This window comes from Narcine bancroftii, chromosome 3 (assembly GCF_036971445.1).
Source record: "Narcine bancroftii isolate sNarBan1 chromosome 3, sNarBan1.hap1, whole genome shotgun sequence".
Lineage (NCBI taxonomy): Eukaryota > Metazoa > Chordata > Chondrichthyes > Torpediniformes > Narcinidae > Narcine > Narcine bancroftii.
Window position 1 is genome coordinate 354,266,188 of NC_091471.1, and position 12,993 is coordinate 354,279,180.

Consider the following 12,993-nt stretch of genomic DNA (forward strand, 5'->3'; position numbering starts at 1 on the left):
TGCCTGCCTTCCCAGGAATGTGTTGGATAGAAAGTGAATCTTGACTGGGATGCCTCAGGGGTTCTTTAAATCATCTGGTGGGATTTTTTCCACATCTATCTGATGGTTCCTATTTTGATGTTTCACTAGAATGATGGCACTTGTGATGGTATCTCATTTCTCGAGCAATCGACTAAATTGTCTACTGGGATTATGAGTTGAGGTCTCTGGATTAGGCAGGCCTACGATCTGGAGACTCACAAGAGGCTGCAGAGACTGGAATCTAGAGCAAAAGGCGATCTGCTGGAGGAACTTAAGCAGCAATCATGGGAGAAAGAGAAGGGTCGACATTTTTGGATAGAAACCTTCTGACTCAGGTGAAAGTGCTGCCCACTGATCCTTGGCTCTCTTAAATATGTAAGACAGTGAACCTTGACACCAGTCAGTCAGCTGGCTCACTCTTGGCCCCATTGTATGTCCTGTTTACACACAAGGAGTTTTTGTTTTTCAAATTCTGATCCTGGCCAGATATATTTCATTCAAGTGAATTATTGCATGTTTTATCCTGTTTTCTCAGTTTATTTAGGAGATTACTTTTCAATTTGTATTGGAAATGTGTCAGGTATGGAAGGCAGAATTACAAACAAAAGCTTTCCAGCTTAATTAAAAAGAGCAATTTGTGTCATCTCTGTTCAATCCAATCAGCCCCCAACTCTATTTTAAATATAATGGTTTAGACTTGATCCTATGGATTGTCACAGGAATAGAGAAGCTTCTGGGGGAAAAAATTACTAACGCAGCATGCAGATTAAATTTTAAACATGCAAAGGATAGCATAACCATATAACCACTTACGGAGCGGAAGCAGGCCTAAATTATTCTAGTACATGAGCTTGAGACAAAGATGGTTTGACAGAACTGGGTGGTAAATTTCCACTTGTGCAAATGCTACACAAAGTTCCAAGTTCAACTTGGCTGCAGTGAGAGTTTGTTTTGCGTGGAATACGGCGAGTCTACCAACAATATCTCAGGGACCACCCATTTCAATTCCCTGCCCCATTCCCTTGCCGACATGACTGTCCATGGTCTCATGAACTGCCGGACTAAGGCCACCTACAAGGAGGAGCAACACCTCCTCTTCCACCTGGGCACCCTCCAACTAAGTGGCATTAGCATTGACTTCTCCAGTTTCTGTCAGCTTCCCCATCTTTACTTACGCCCTCCTTTCATTAGTTCTGTCTCTCTCTCTCCCCCCCTTTTTCCTCTGTCTCCCTTCACAGAGACAAAACACCCCACCTCTCCACTTCCCAGTCAATGGTTACAGTTCCAATCTCCTGTCATCATATCCAATCAACACCTTTTGTCTATTGGTCTGCACTTCACCTCCTCATATTCTTCCCTTTTCCCCAGCCTTTTAAATCCACATGCCTGTCTTTTTTTCTCTCATACCTTGAGGAATGCCTCAGGTCTGAAATGTCAGTAATATATATCTTTACCTGCTATGGACGCTGCGAGACTGGCCAAGTTCCTCCAGCATTTCTGTATTCTGCAAGAATCACAGTGTTTGCAGACTTTCATGTTTCAGAACAGCAAGTAAAATGCAGCACATAGTGCAGGGTTGTGGAGAGAGATCAGTTGGAACAAAACAAAGTCGACATTATTTCACTGGTATGAGATCTATTCAGGAGTCTGATATGGCAAAAGAAACTATCCTTGAATCTGGAGGTGCATGATCTCACACTTGTGAATTTTCTTACTGATGGGAGAAGGGTGAAGGAATGTGGCTGGGTTGTGATGAGGCTATCGATGGCTGCTTGTCCAAGGCCGTGGGAAGTGTTGGAGTTGGGAGGGGGTGGGCTGCGGCGGGTGCATGACGGACTGCATTGCCTTCACTGCTCTGTGGTTTCTCGCAGTTTTGGGCAGAGGAGGACCTGTTTGGTGTGGTGATCCACCCTGACAAGATGCTTTTGATTATGCCACTGTGGAAATTGTTGAGGGTGAACCATGACCAACCTCTGGAAGCACTCGGTGAATGTCAGGTAGTCCGTTAGGCCAGCTATTATGCTTTTGTGGTTGAACTTTTTAATTAAGGCATGGTAACAGGCCCTTTTGGCCCACGAGCCAATGCTGCCCAGTTACACCCAAATGATCTACAAATCCTGGTATGCTTTGTTATATTGAGAGAGGATAAGAAAATTCACCAATTTTATTATGAATGTGGTTCTAAACTGGCCTTTGGGGAAGAATTCATTTCAATTGAAGTGTATTTTGTTTAATGAAGTGGTAATTCTCAAATTTTTTCTAATGATCCCTAGAATGGTGTGTGGAGTGTTTGCTGTTCTGTGCACAATGCAATCAGTGATATTAGATCTCCACAGCAGGGGGAACGCAGCATGTTCAAAGTTAAGTTTTATTTTGAAGTGTTTGCTTCATGCTGCCACTCATTAACTAAGGACAAATTGCATATGACTTTTAGAGGCCTCAAATTGTTCAGTAATTGAAGATCTGATGACTCTCTTTGTTATTTTCATGACTAAGTGAGTTTAAAAATAATCCTTGTCTAGTTTTTCTTTTGCTTGAACTTGTGACGATTGGAATGGTGGCATGAAGCCAGCATAAGGTTTAAATGGGGGAAAAATGAAATGATCCTAAAAATGAGACCGGGATATGAGCCAGCTTCCCCTGCTGACGAAACACCAGCTTCCCAGTGCACACCTAGTTACAATATAAACAGTGTATGTAATCAAACTGTGCAATTCAGAGAGGAAAAAAAATCAATAAAATGCAAGAGTCCTTAAATGAGACCCTGATTGAGTTTGTTGTTGTGGGGTCTGATGGTGGAGGGGAAGCAGCTGTTCCTGAACCTTGGTGGTGCAAGTCTTGTGGCAACGATGCCTCTTTCCTGATGTCAGCAGTGAGAACTGAGCATGTGTTGGGTGGTGTGGATCCTCAATGATTGCTGCTGCTCTCCGATGGCAACGTTTCATGTAGATATTCTTGGTAGTGGGGAAGGTTTTGCCTGTGATGACCTGAGCTGTGTCCACTACCTTTTGGAGGGCTTTATGCTCGGGGGTATTGGTGTCCCCATACCAGAGTTTGATGCGGCAGGTCAGCCCAGTTTCCACAACCTTTCTGTAGAAATTTGCTAGGGTTTCTGATGTCGTATCACACCTCTGCAAAGTCCTGAGAGGAACTGACCTGCTTTCTTCATGATGACATTAGCACTGCTATGTTAAACTGGACAATCCACTGGGGTCCAACCTGGTTACCAAACCTGGTTTCACTGGCAGATCACTTAATTGAGCACCTTGGCTCTGTCCGCCACACTTGTGTGGATCTCCCAGTGGCCATTCATTTCAATTCACCATCCCATCCCCTTGCTGGCAAGTCTGTCCATGGTCTCATGCACTGCCAGACTGAGACCACCTGTAAATTAGAGGAATAACACCTCATCTTCTGACTGGGCACCCTCCAGCTGGATGGCATCGACATCAGCTTCTCTTGTATCTGTTAAACCCACCCCTCTACAATCTCTATCCCCCTCTCCTTTCCTCCTAGTCCTTTCTCTCTTTCTCTACCCTTTTCCCTCTATCTCCCTTTGCAGAAATAAAATAATTCTCACCTTTCCTTTTATCATATCTGATTAACACCTTTTGTCTGTTGGTCTGGACTCATCCCCCTCCCACTCTTCACCTTTCCTCTCTGTCTTTATTCAGACACCTGCCTACCTTTTGTTTACATCTTGAGGAAGGGCTCAGGCTTCAATAACACATCAATAACACATCTTTACCTCCAATGGATACTATGAGACCTGCTGAGTTCCTCCAGCATTTACTCTGTTTTTACTTCAATCACAGCATCTGCAGACTTTGTTTCACCACCAAACTGGGATTCCACCTTGCAAAATCCTTCTTTTCAACATTGGTGTCCCAACTGAGAGATCTGTCCCAAATAACAACCCTTGTAGAATCCTCCATCATGATCCTTGGATACACTCTGTTCCATCAGGAGAGCAGATAATAGCTCATTCCCAAATCACCCCAGCCACTGTGTCTCCCAAATTCATAATCTCCATCACCATGGATCAGGGCAGTGGATGGATGGCAAGACCATCACTTGTAGGTTCCCCTGCTTGTCATACATTGTCATGACTTGGAAATAGATCATTTTGCCTTCACTATAGTTGTGTCTTAGTTCTGTAACTTCCCTTCTGAACAAAGGAGTGAGAATGCCTTCATCAACAGGATTCTCATAGTTCAAGGAGATTGCACGAAGTGCATTTTCGCTTCCAGCTTCCTCTATTCCCCATTCCTCTGTCTTCTTTCCTCTACCCCCTGTCCTCTCTATTCACAGAGCCATCCCTCCTCCTTGAGTTTACTGGTGTGCCTTCCCTCCCTTATTCACCTATTACTTCCTGCCTGTGGGACTGCGCTTCTTCCCCCTGCTCCTCCCCCCACCATTTGTTCAGGCGCTGCCTACACTTTGCTCATCCCTTGATGAAGGGCTCAAGCCCAAAATGTTAGTTATGTATCCTTAACTTTGGTATACAAAGTACGGTGTCTGACCTGCTGAGTTTCTCCAGCATTGTTTTAGTTCAAGGAGATTACGCACCACCACTTTCTCCAGGATAAGTGGGGATGGGTGATGCTCCCTGTCCTTGCCAGGGACGGCTGCAAGCCAAGAAGTGATTGGGGAAAAATGAACTGCCCCTCTTCTGATCTCTTCCTCGACCTCCCAACAAACCTGTTCTTTTCTTTCTCTTTCCAAGACTGCAACCTGGTCAGATAATTATGAAGGAGCAAGAATGAAAAAAATAGGGCCAGAGCAATTCAAGAAGGCCCCCAAGATTGGCTAAACCCTAGGAGCTGATCATTGAAGACAGTCTAGTCTATGGCGCACACATCCAGGAAACAACCTCTATCTTCTCTATCATAACTCCTGAACATTGCAGTGCATTGTGGGTATCCAAAAGGCAGTGTCATTCTTATAAACATTCTTGAGTTTAATTAAAATCTGCATCATTTCTCCAAAGCATATTTGCTAGATGGTTCACCAGTGTAAGGTGGGGGCTGCTATGCTCAAGTCCGGAAGATTGGCAGAAGGTGGGGCATACAACTCAGAACATGACACAAACCTCCCTCCCCTCCACGGACTCCATCGACACCTCCCATTGCCTAGGTAAAAAGGAGCTGACAGACTGAAGGATCCTGGAAGCACTCTGGTCCCCCTCCTCCATAGCAAGGGAATTAAAGGATATGGGGAAAAAAGGCAGGTAGATGGCGATTGAGTCTATCATTAGATCAGCAATGATCATATTAAATGGTGGAGCAGGCTTGATGGGCTGGATGGCCGACTCCTGCTCCTATATCTTATGTTCTCCCATCGAGGAGAAGGAAGAGTATAAACGCTCACCCACAGGCTCAATGGCTTCCTCCCCACAGCCATCAGGCTCTCAGCTGCTCTATGCACTAAATAATCTTTCTTCATTGTAACTCTGCACTCCATAATTGTGGCCTTGAACTTCCACTGAATGTTAACCTGTTAGACTGCTTCATGAGAAACCATTCTCACTGCACCAGGTGTAATGTGACAAATAAAGGTGGCAGGACTGAATTCCCTTTTGTTAATAAATTTAAAATTTAATTAATTTTTTTTTAAATTGGACATTCAGCATGGTAACAGGCCATTTTGGCCCACAAGCCCGTGCCGTCCAATTAACCTACAACCCCACTACGTTATAAGGATAGTCAATGGTAAATTTTGCATATTTTTCTTAATGAGAGCTGTATGTAATGTTTAAATAAGCTGCTTGCATAATTATATCAGTAATGAAGATAGATTTGTTTTTAACAAGACATAAAATGTGACTGCAGATACAAGGTCTTTCCTTTTAAATGTTTATATTTAAATTTAGACATACAGCACGGTAACAGCCAATTTGACACGCGAGTCCATGCTGCCCAATTTACACCCAATTAACCTACACATTTTTTAATGGTGGGAGGAAACCAGAGAGCCCTCGGGGGGAGGGGGGAACCTACACAGACACAGGAAGAACATACAAACTCCTTACAGACAGTGCAGGATTCGAACCCCGGTTCCGATCACTGGCCCTACAACGGTGTTGAGCTAACCACTATGCCAACCGTTCCACTCTTCTCTGCACTTATTTTCCATATTCCCAATAAAATTAGTTTTTTGAATGTCAATTTATTCAATAAAGGATCTGCACATATGTGTAGTGGGGATAGGACTAGAATTGACACATGCAGAAGATCTCGGATGATAAATGTAATGTTCACTGGATTATAAGTTTAATGATGCAAAAATGAGGATGAGTGAAAGCTCTAACGCTTTTCCTTATTGGTTTCATTACTCATGGTATAGTTATGTAGTAATTTCCCCAGGGAAATTACTTGAAGGGGAAGGAGTGGGAGGAGGATTACAAACCATGCAGGTTATACAGGACACCGGGGTGAAATGTGTTTGATATGCTAAATGGCCTCCTATTTCCATGTTTGTTTTCTTAATTTAGGACTTGTTATGGTGGAATTGTAACATTATGCATTCAGATCATTTGCAGAGATGCCTGTGGTCTTTTGAAGGTGCTGATGAAGACGGAGCCTAGGGCTGGTGAGAAAGCCTGTCTTTCTTATTTTATCTTCACTCCTATACCACCATGCCTCTAACATTCAGAAAGCTAGTCTGTTTTCAGAGGCTGAGCATTATTGATTGAACGCGTTATGCTGGGAAGATTGCAGGTATACTGAGGGTGCTGCCTTAGGCCTATGTGATTGTATTCTCATCAAGATGGAAATTAATTCACAGACTGCTTCATGTCATAAATAATGCCACAGGGCAGGATTTTCAAATGTTCTGGCAGCACTGTTAACAAATGCAATCTATACACTGTTAAATAATTTCTTCAGTTGTTTCTCATAGTTGGATTGTGCAGTTTTATTTCCAGGACTTTAGATTTTCAGATCAAAGTATTTTCTAAGTCTTAAAATCTATGTATTTTGGTATTTTGGAGTGAATCCTGGTTATTTTTTTGAAATGTGGAGGTGTGAGAGGTTAGATAATGATGAAGTGAGACAAGATCTTCAATCGTAATTGGAGGTTGCACAATAATGTTTTTTTTAAAGTTAGACAATAGTACTTTTTCTGAGAAGAACTTGTTCCTGCCAAATGAGGTCTTTATGACATTCCAAAGGCACAGTTCCTGTCACTATTGGTGGGCTTGGAACACACATCTCATTATTTTTCTAGCCCTTTAGATACAGTCCAGCAGTAAGTGGCTAGGTTACCATTTCTTTCTGTTACCTGTCATGAACACCATCCCACTCTGAACAATCTGCCTGCTATTTTACAGCTTCACTCTGTTCTCCAGCCTCCACTTTCCTCTCCATGTTGAGGCAGGAAGTGAATAATGGGGAGGTACGGGGGCAATCCGAGTGGTAGACCTTAATTGAGTCCTCCAGCTGAAGGGACTCGAAATTCTCAGTGCCATCCTGAACGTTACCACATTTTGAGCAGCCACCAAATTCAAAACTTAATTGTAAAGCTTAATTTTCTTTTTTTTTTGTAAACTAAGGAGGGCCGTGCTTGTATGAAGAGGTGGTAAATTTCTTCCTCAATGTCTGCCTTGCCTGGGAGGTGGTTCCCAAGACCTGAGGAGGAGTTTACGTTTTCCAGGATCTTAGCACAATTAGTGCATTCCAGAGATGAGCTGCAGGCTCCAGTCTGTCCTAATATTGGGTGTGGAGTGAACCCGTGTAGCAGATGTAAAATGGAGATGAATTTCTCAGTCCAGCCAAATTTGAGGATTCTTCACAATTTCCATCAATCGACTAAGCCAAACTTTTTTGTGACTGTCATGATGGATGGCGGTCCCTCCATTTCTCTTGGAGTTGACGTGTGCTGAGATTCATGCCCATTCATACTTCTAGGATAGACATTCTCAACTCTGTTTTTGATTCCACCCCCACTCCCAGGTCTATGCTGAAATTCATGGTCCTCCTTCCCTGTGAATCAGTCAAGTTGGGTTGGTTTCTTCCATAATTCTCTCCTACTAACTATGTAAAAAATATTAATGTTACAAGGTGAAAAGAAAACAAGGCTTTTACTCTGACCGTACCTTCAACGACAGCAGGCAGAAGGAGACAAGTATTCACAATTTGTCATTGAAAACTCAAAGCAAAATGAGGGCGCTTGCAGATGCGAGAAGTACGGAGCAAAAACTTTTCGGCCTTGTGCTTATTTCTTGGAATTGATGGCAATAGAACAAAGGAGGAGAACCATATGGAAGGCAGTTCATAGCCAAAGCTGGTTCCACATCAGTCAAACACAATCACGTTGAAGCAAGGAACGCTCTGAAAATATTAATAACTTTCTACCTTATTCAGGCGGTCTCCAAATGCCTCCGACCTTGAAAAAAATCTTGCATTGCTTGGCAGCTATACTCCAAAGTCTAGCAGCAAAGCCATATCCTTGCCCCCAAAAGTTGTTTAATCTGTTCAGTTTCCATGCCTCCCTATATGCCTTGCACCCCCCCCATTAAGGATTTCAGTCTGTGCCCCCCTACCCCGTTAAATGTGTGGTGTCTCCCAGTATGGCCCCCGTCGAGAATGGCTGTTCTAGATGGTTGGAGTCCACACTGCAATTTGAGGAGCAGGCTCTATAGCCAATGGGAGGAGGGATATGAGGGGTATTTTTGCCATGCCTTTCCCTGGGGTGAAGAGTTGCCTTTACAAGCAAGTAGATAATTTTCAAAGAGCAGTACATTAATGTCACAATAGTCTACTTCAGCAATACAGTATCGGCTAGGACGCTGAGAAGACCCTTTGCACCTCTTTGGAATGATGCCATGGAATCTGTGAAGGCAATGGGGAGCCCGAGTTTAACAAGTGATAGTGCAGAACTCCAGCAGTACATTTAACACAATGCTGGAGAAACTCAGCAGGTCAAACAGTGTAATCTGTATAGCAAAGATAAAAATACATAACTGATGCTTTGGGCTTGAGCCCTTCGTCAAGGTATGGGCAAAATGGAGACAGACGTTTGAGCTAAATAGTGGGGGAAGGGATAGAGGGGAGGGGCAGAGGAGGAGCACAGTCCCCCAGGTGGATAAGGGAGGGAGGCACATCAGCGATCAAGGGGAGAGGAGGTCTCTGTGAATTGAGAGGGAACAGGGGGTGCTATTGCTGACGTGTTTATCCATGGCCTCGTGTACTGTAGCTGGCGTGTCTGTCCATGGCCTCGTGTACTGTCAAACCAAGACAATCCGAAAAATGGAAGATCAATGCCTTACTTTCTGTCTGGGTATTCTCTAGCCAGATGGCATTAAAATCGACTTCTCCAGTTACTGCTTGCATACTCTTTGTTCTCCCTCCTTTCCCCATCTCTTTGCCTTCTTTCCTCCAGCTCTTCACCCTTTTCTCTCTCCATTCGCAGAGCCAACCCTCTCCCCATGTAGGCCCGTGTGCCCTCCCTCTCTTATCCACCTATTGCCTGTGGGACCATTCTCCTCTCCCCTGCCCCACACCCCCCACTATTTTGTTCAGGCACCTGCCTACATTTTGCTCATACCTTGATGAAGGGCTCAAGCCTGAAATGTTGGCTATGTTTCTTTGTCTTTGCTACATAAAGTACCCTGTTTGGCCTGCTGAGTTTCTCCAGCATTGTGTTTTTACTTCAGTCATGGTGTCTACAGACTTTTGTGTTTAACTCCTGCATTACATTACTGCCAGTGTTAATCCAGATTCTTTTTTTCAGGTACTGTATATGGTGTGAGACTCAAACCATGGGGAAACCTGGCAGTGTCAATCTTTTAAGACCAAAAACAAAAACTGCTGACTATAAAGTTGGCGCCCAGTTTGTGATGAACTATTCAGGCTACAGTTAATAAAAGAAGCATGTTGAATTTCAATGCGTCATTCATTTATTGCTGCGGGTCGACCTTCAGCAAGCGGAATATGTGGAGAAAGGCTTCTGGAAAAAATGTCCATATTATAATACATGAACAGACTCTGGGAGAAAAATCCATTGTTGATCAATGAATACATCACTGCTATTAATTCACAGTGGGCAGAAATCATTTCTTTTCAGTTGAAGTTAGACATTAATTAAAACATTAAATATTAAACTGAACTTCAATGCAGTCATTTTACCCTTTCATTTTGTGCTGAATATTCCAAGTTGTGGCGTATTGAGAGAATTGTCAGACTTTATACAAACTCTGCTTCCACTGTAGCTCATGAGATCGATTGTTTTGTGAAACAATGGCAGACAGTACAATTCTCTTTGTTTCTATACTTTTGCTTTTCTAATACCCTATATACTGTGCAGCTGGGCCTCTCCACCTTGATCCATTACACTAAGTATGACCATGTCTGTGCGCTTTGCTGCTTGTATCATTTTGCAATGTGAACCATTTTGTTTCTACTGAGTTTCTGTCTCTTTTCCTTTTCACGGTGAAATAGCAGAGCACTGAGGGAGCTTATGTGACCCAAGGAGTTTATTTATGAATATACAGTAAGGCAGTGCTGCTGTCAAGGCCAGCCATAATTTGCCATCCTTAATTGCCCCTGGGGAGGCTGATGACTGTGAAGTTGTCCAATCTCTCTTATTCTTCCCCTTTAAGACATGCATCACACCATGCCTTCTGATCTATTTGTGTCATTTGGCCCAATATCTTCATTTAAGTCAAATGTTGTTTAACAATCATTCAATGTGCTTTGGAATGTTTTGTCGCAATAAAGAACTGGAAGTTTTGAAGATTTAAAATCGATTCTGCAGCAGGTTAGCAAGGTTAACGAATATCATTCATTCTAATAGCCACTGGACTGAGTAAACAGTTATGAGTATATACTCTTATTTAGACAGACTGGGTGCAGCACGAAACACGGGTCTGCAGACACTGTGATTGTTAGTAAAAACACAGTAAATGCTGGAGGAACTCAGCCGGTCTCACGGCATCCATAGGAGGTAAAGATAGATTACCGATGTTTCAGGCCTGAGCCCTGGTATATAACCATATCACCATATAACCATTTACGGAACGGAAACAGGACATGTTGGCCTTTCGAGTCCATACCGGTTCACTGATTTTGTGCGTGATAAGTATAATTGGGAAGGGCTTGCATATTGTAGTTTGGTCCCTGTGTATTATTACTTAAAACAATGCTATGCTTCATTCTGCCATTCTTGTTGCTTCACAATCATTTAGCAAGCCAAATACATTCTCTACCCTGCTTCTTCCATACCCTCTCAGCATCTCCACGGCTATCTCATTCTTCCTGCCTTCAAACTTCTGGTTGTTTGCAATGCCTCTCCCAACCCACTTAATCCCTCCCACCAACTCCCGCCTCCACCTTGACTAATTCAGCACTTCCTACTGACCCTCATACCAGCTGAGATGGTCAAAGATTTCTTTACCTTAGCACTGCCTCTCTCCCTTTCAAACCTACATGGGTCAGTTACCCTGTTTAAGAAGATTGCTCCTTGATCTGCAAAAACCTCCCCCTTTGACTTTCAGATGAAGTTAAGCCAGACTAAGTGTAAATTCTAGTTAATGGAGTGGCTGAGTCATAAACACAGGAAAAGGTCCATTTTTTCACCTCGTCCATGTTGTCCAATGTATCCAATCTCCATCAATGTAAAAGATTGTGGAGGATATTTTTCCAAAGAGAATATGTTTTCTCAGTTCTGGATTAGTGAAAAGATTCATATTTCAGATTTATTGTCAGAATACATACATCCCTGAGATTCTTCTTTCCTGCAGGGCAGGCAGAATTTCTACTTATCGGTAACTGTAAACTGTACTCAAAAAAATGATACGTATGCAAAAGAGAGAAATAGGGACAAAGAAATAAATGTAAACAAACTGTGCAATACAGAAAAAAATAAATATTAATTAATAAATAATGTTAAAAGTAAGTCTTTAAAGGAGTCCCTGACTGAGTTTATTGTTGAGGATTCTGATGGTGGAGGAGTGTGGATCCTTGATGATTGCTGCTGCTCTCCGATGGCAGCATTCACTGAGGATGTTCTCGATGGTGGGGAGGGTTTTGCCTGTCATGTCCTAGGCTGTGTCCACTACCTTTTTCAGGGCTTTCCATTCCGAGGAATTGGTGCCCCCATACTAGACCGTGAGGCATTCTGTCAGCACATTTTCCACTGCACCTCTCTAGAAATTTGCCAAGGTTTCCTTGGGCATTGCCAAACGTATTGTTATTATACTAACATTTTTAAATTATTATTTTCTGTTTTCAAGACCTGCAGTCAGCTAATTTATTGATAGGTTTAGCATGTACTTGCACAGATAGTATTCAAGGATGGGCAAACAACGAGTTGCTGGTTGAACTCAGTGGGTTAGGCAGGCATCCATGGAGAGAAATGACCAGGCAACATATCATACTCATTATCGCGACTAAAATGTGAAGGGGAGAGATTAATGATCCATTTGGATGGAAGGAACTTGGGAGGGGCTGAGGTGATTGGGTATGGTCAAATGGTGGGTAAGGTGGAGGCATAGGTAGAGAGAAGGCCACTGGAGAGGGTAAATTCTGAAGAAAATTAAGAAGGAGAATGGTTTAAAAAAAAAAGAGATGGAAACGATGGGATTTGATGGAGGTGGGAGCTACCTAGAGCCAGAAAAATTGATATATATTTTTTTGACAATGAGTTTAAGGTTGTCCAGGAGGAACATGATGCATTGTTCCTCAAGTTTACATTTGACCTGACCCTGGGCTAGCAGTGGATGAAGCTAAGGGCTGACATGGCCTAGTGTGTATTGAAATGATTGGCTGCTGGGAGCTCAAGGTCTGATAGAGTGCCGGTGCTCGCTGAAGCAATTGTCCAATCTGGCACTGAAGGAGAATGAATGATCAGAAGTGAATGGGTCTTCGCTCATCGTATCTGGCTTCATGTTCATGTTGGAGAGGGGCTGTGGAATACGGTAACTCTCTTGAAAATCAATCCACCATCCCACTTCTGTGCTTCTTTCTTCCTCAT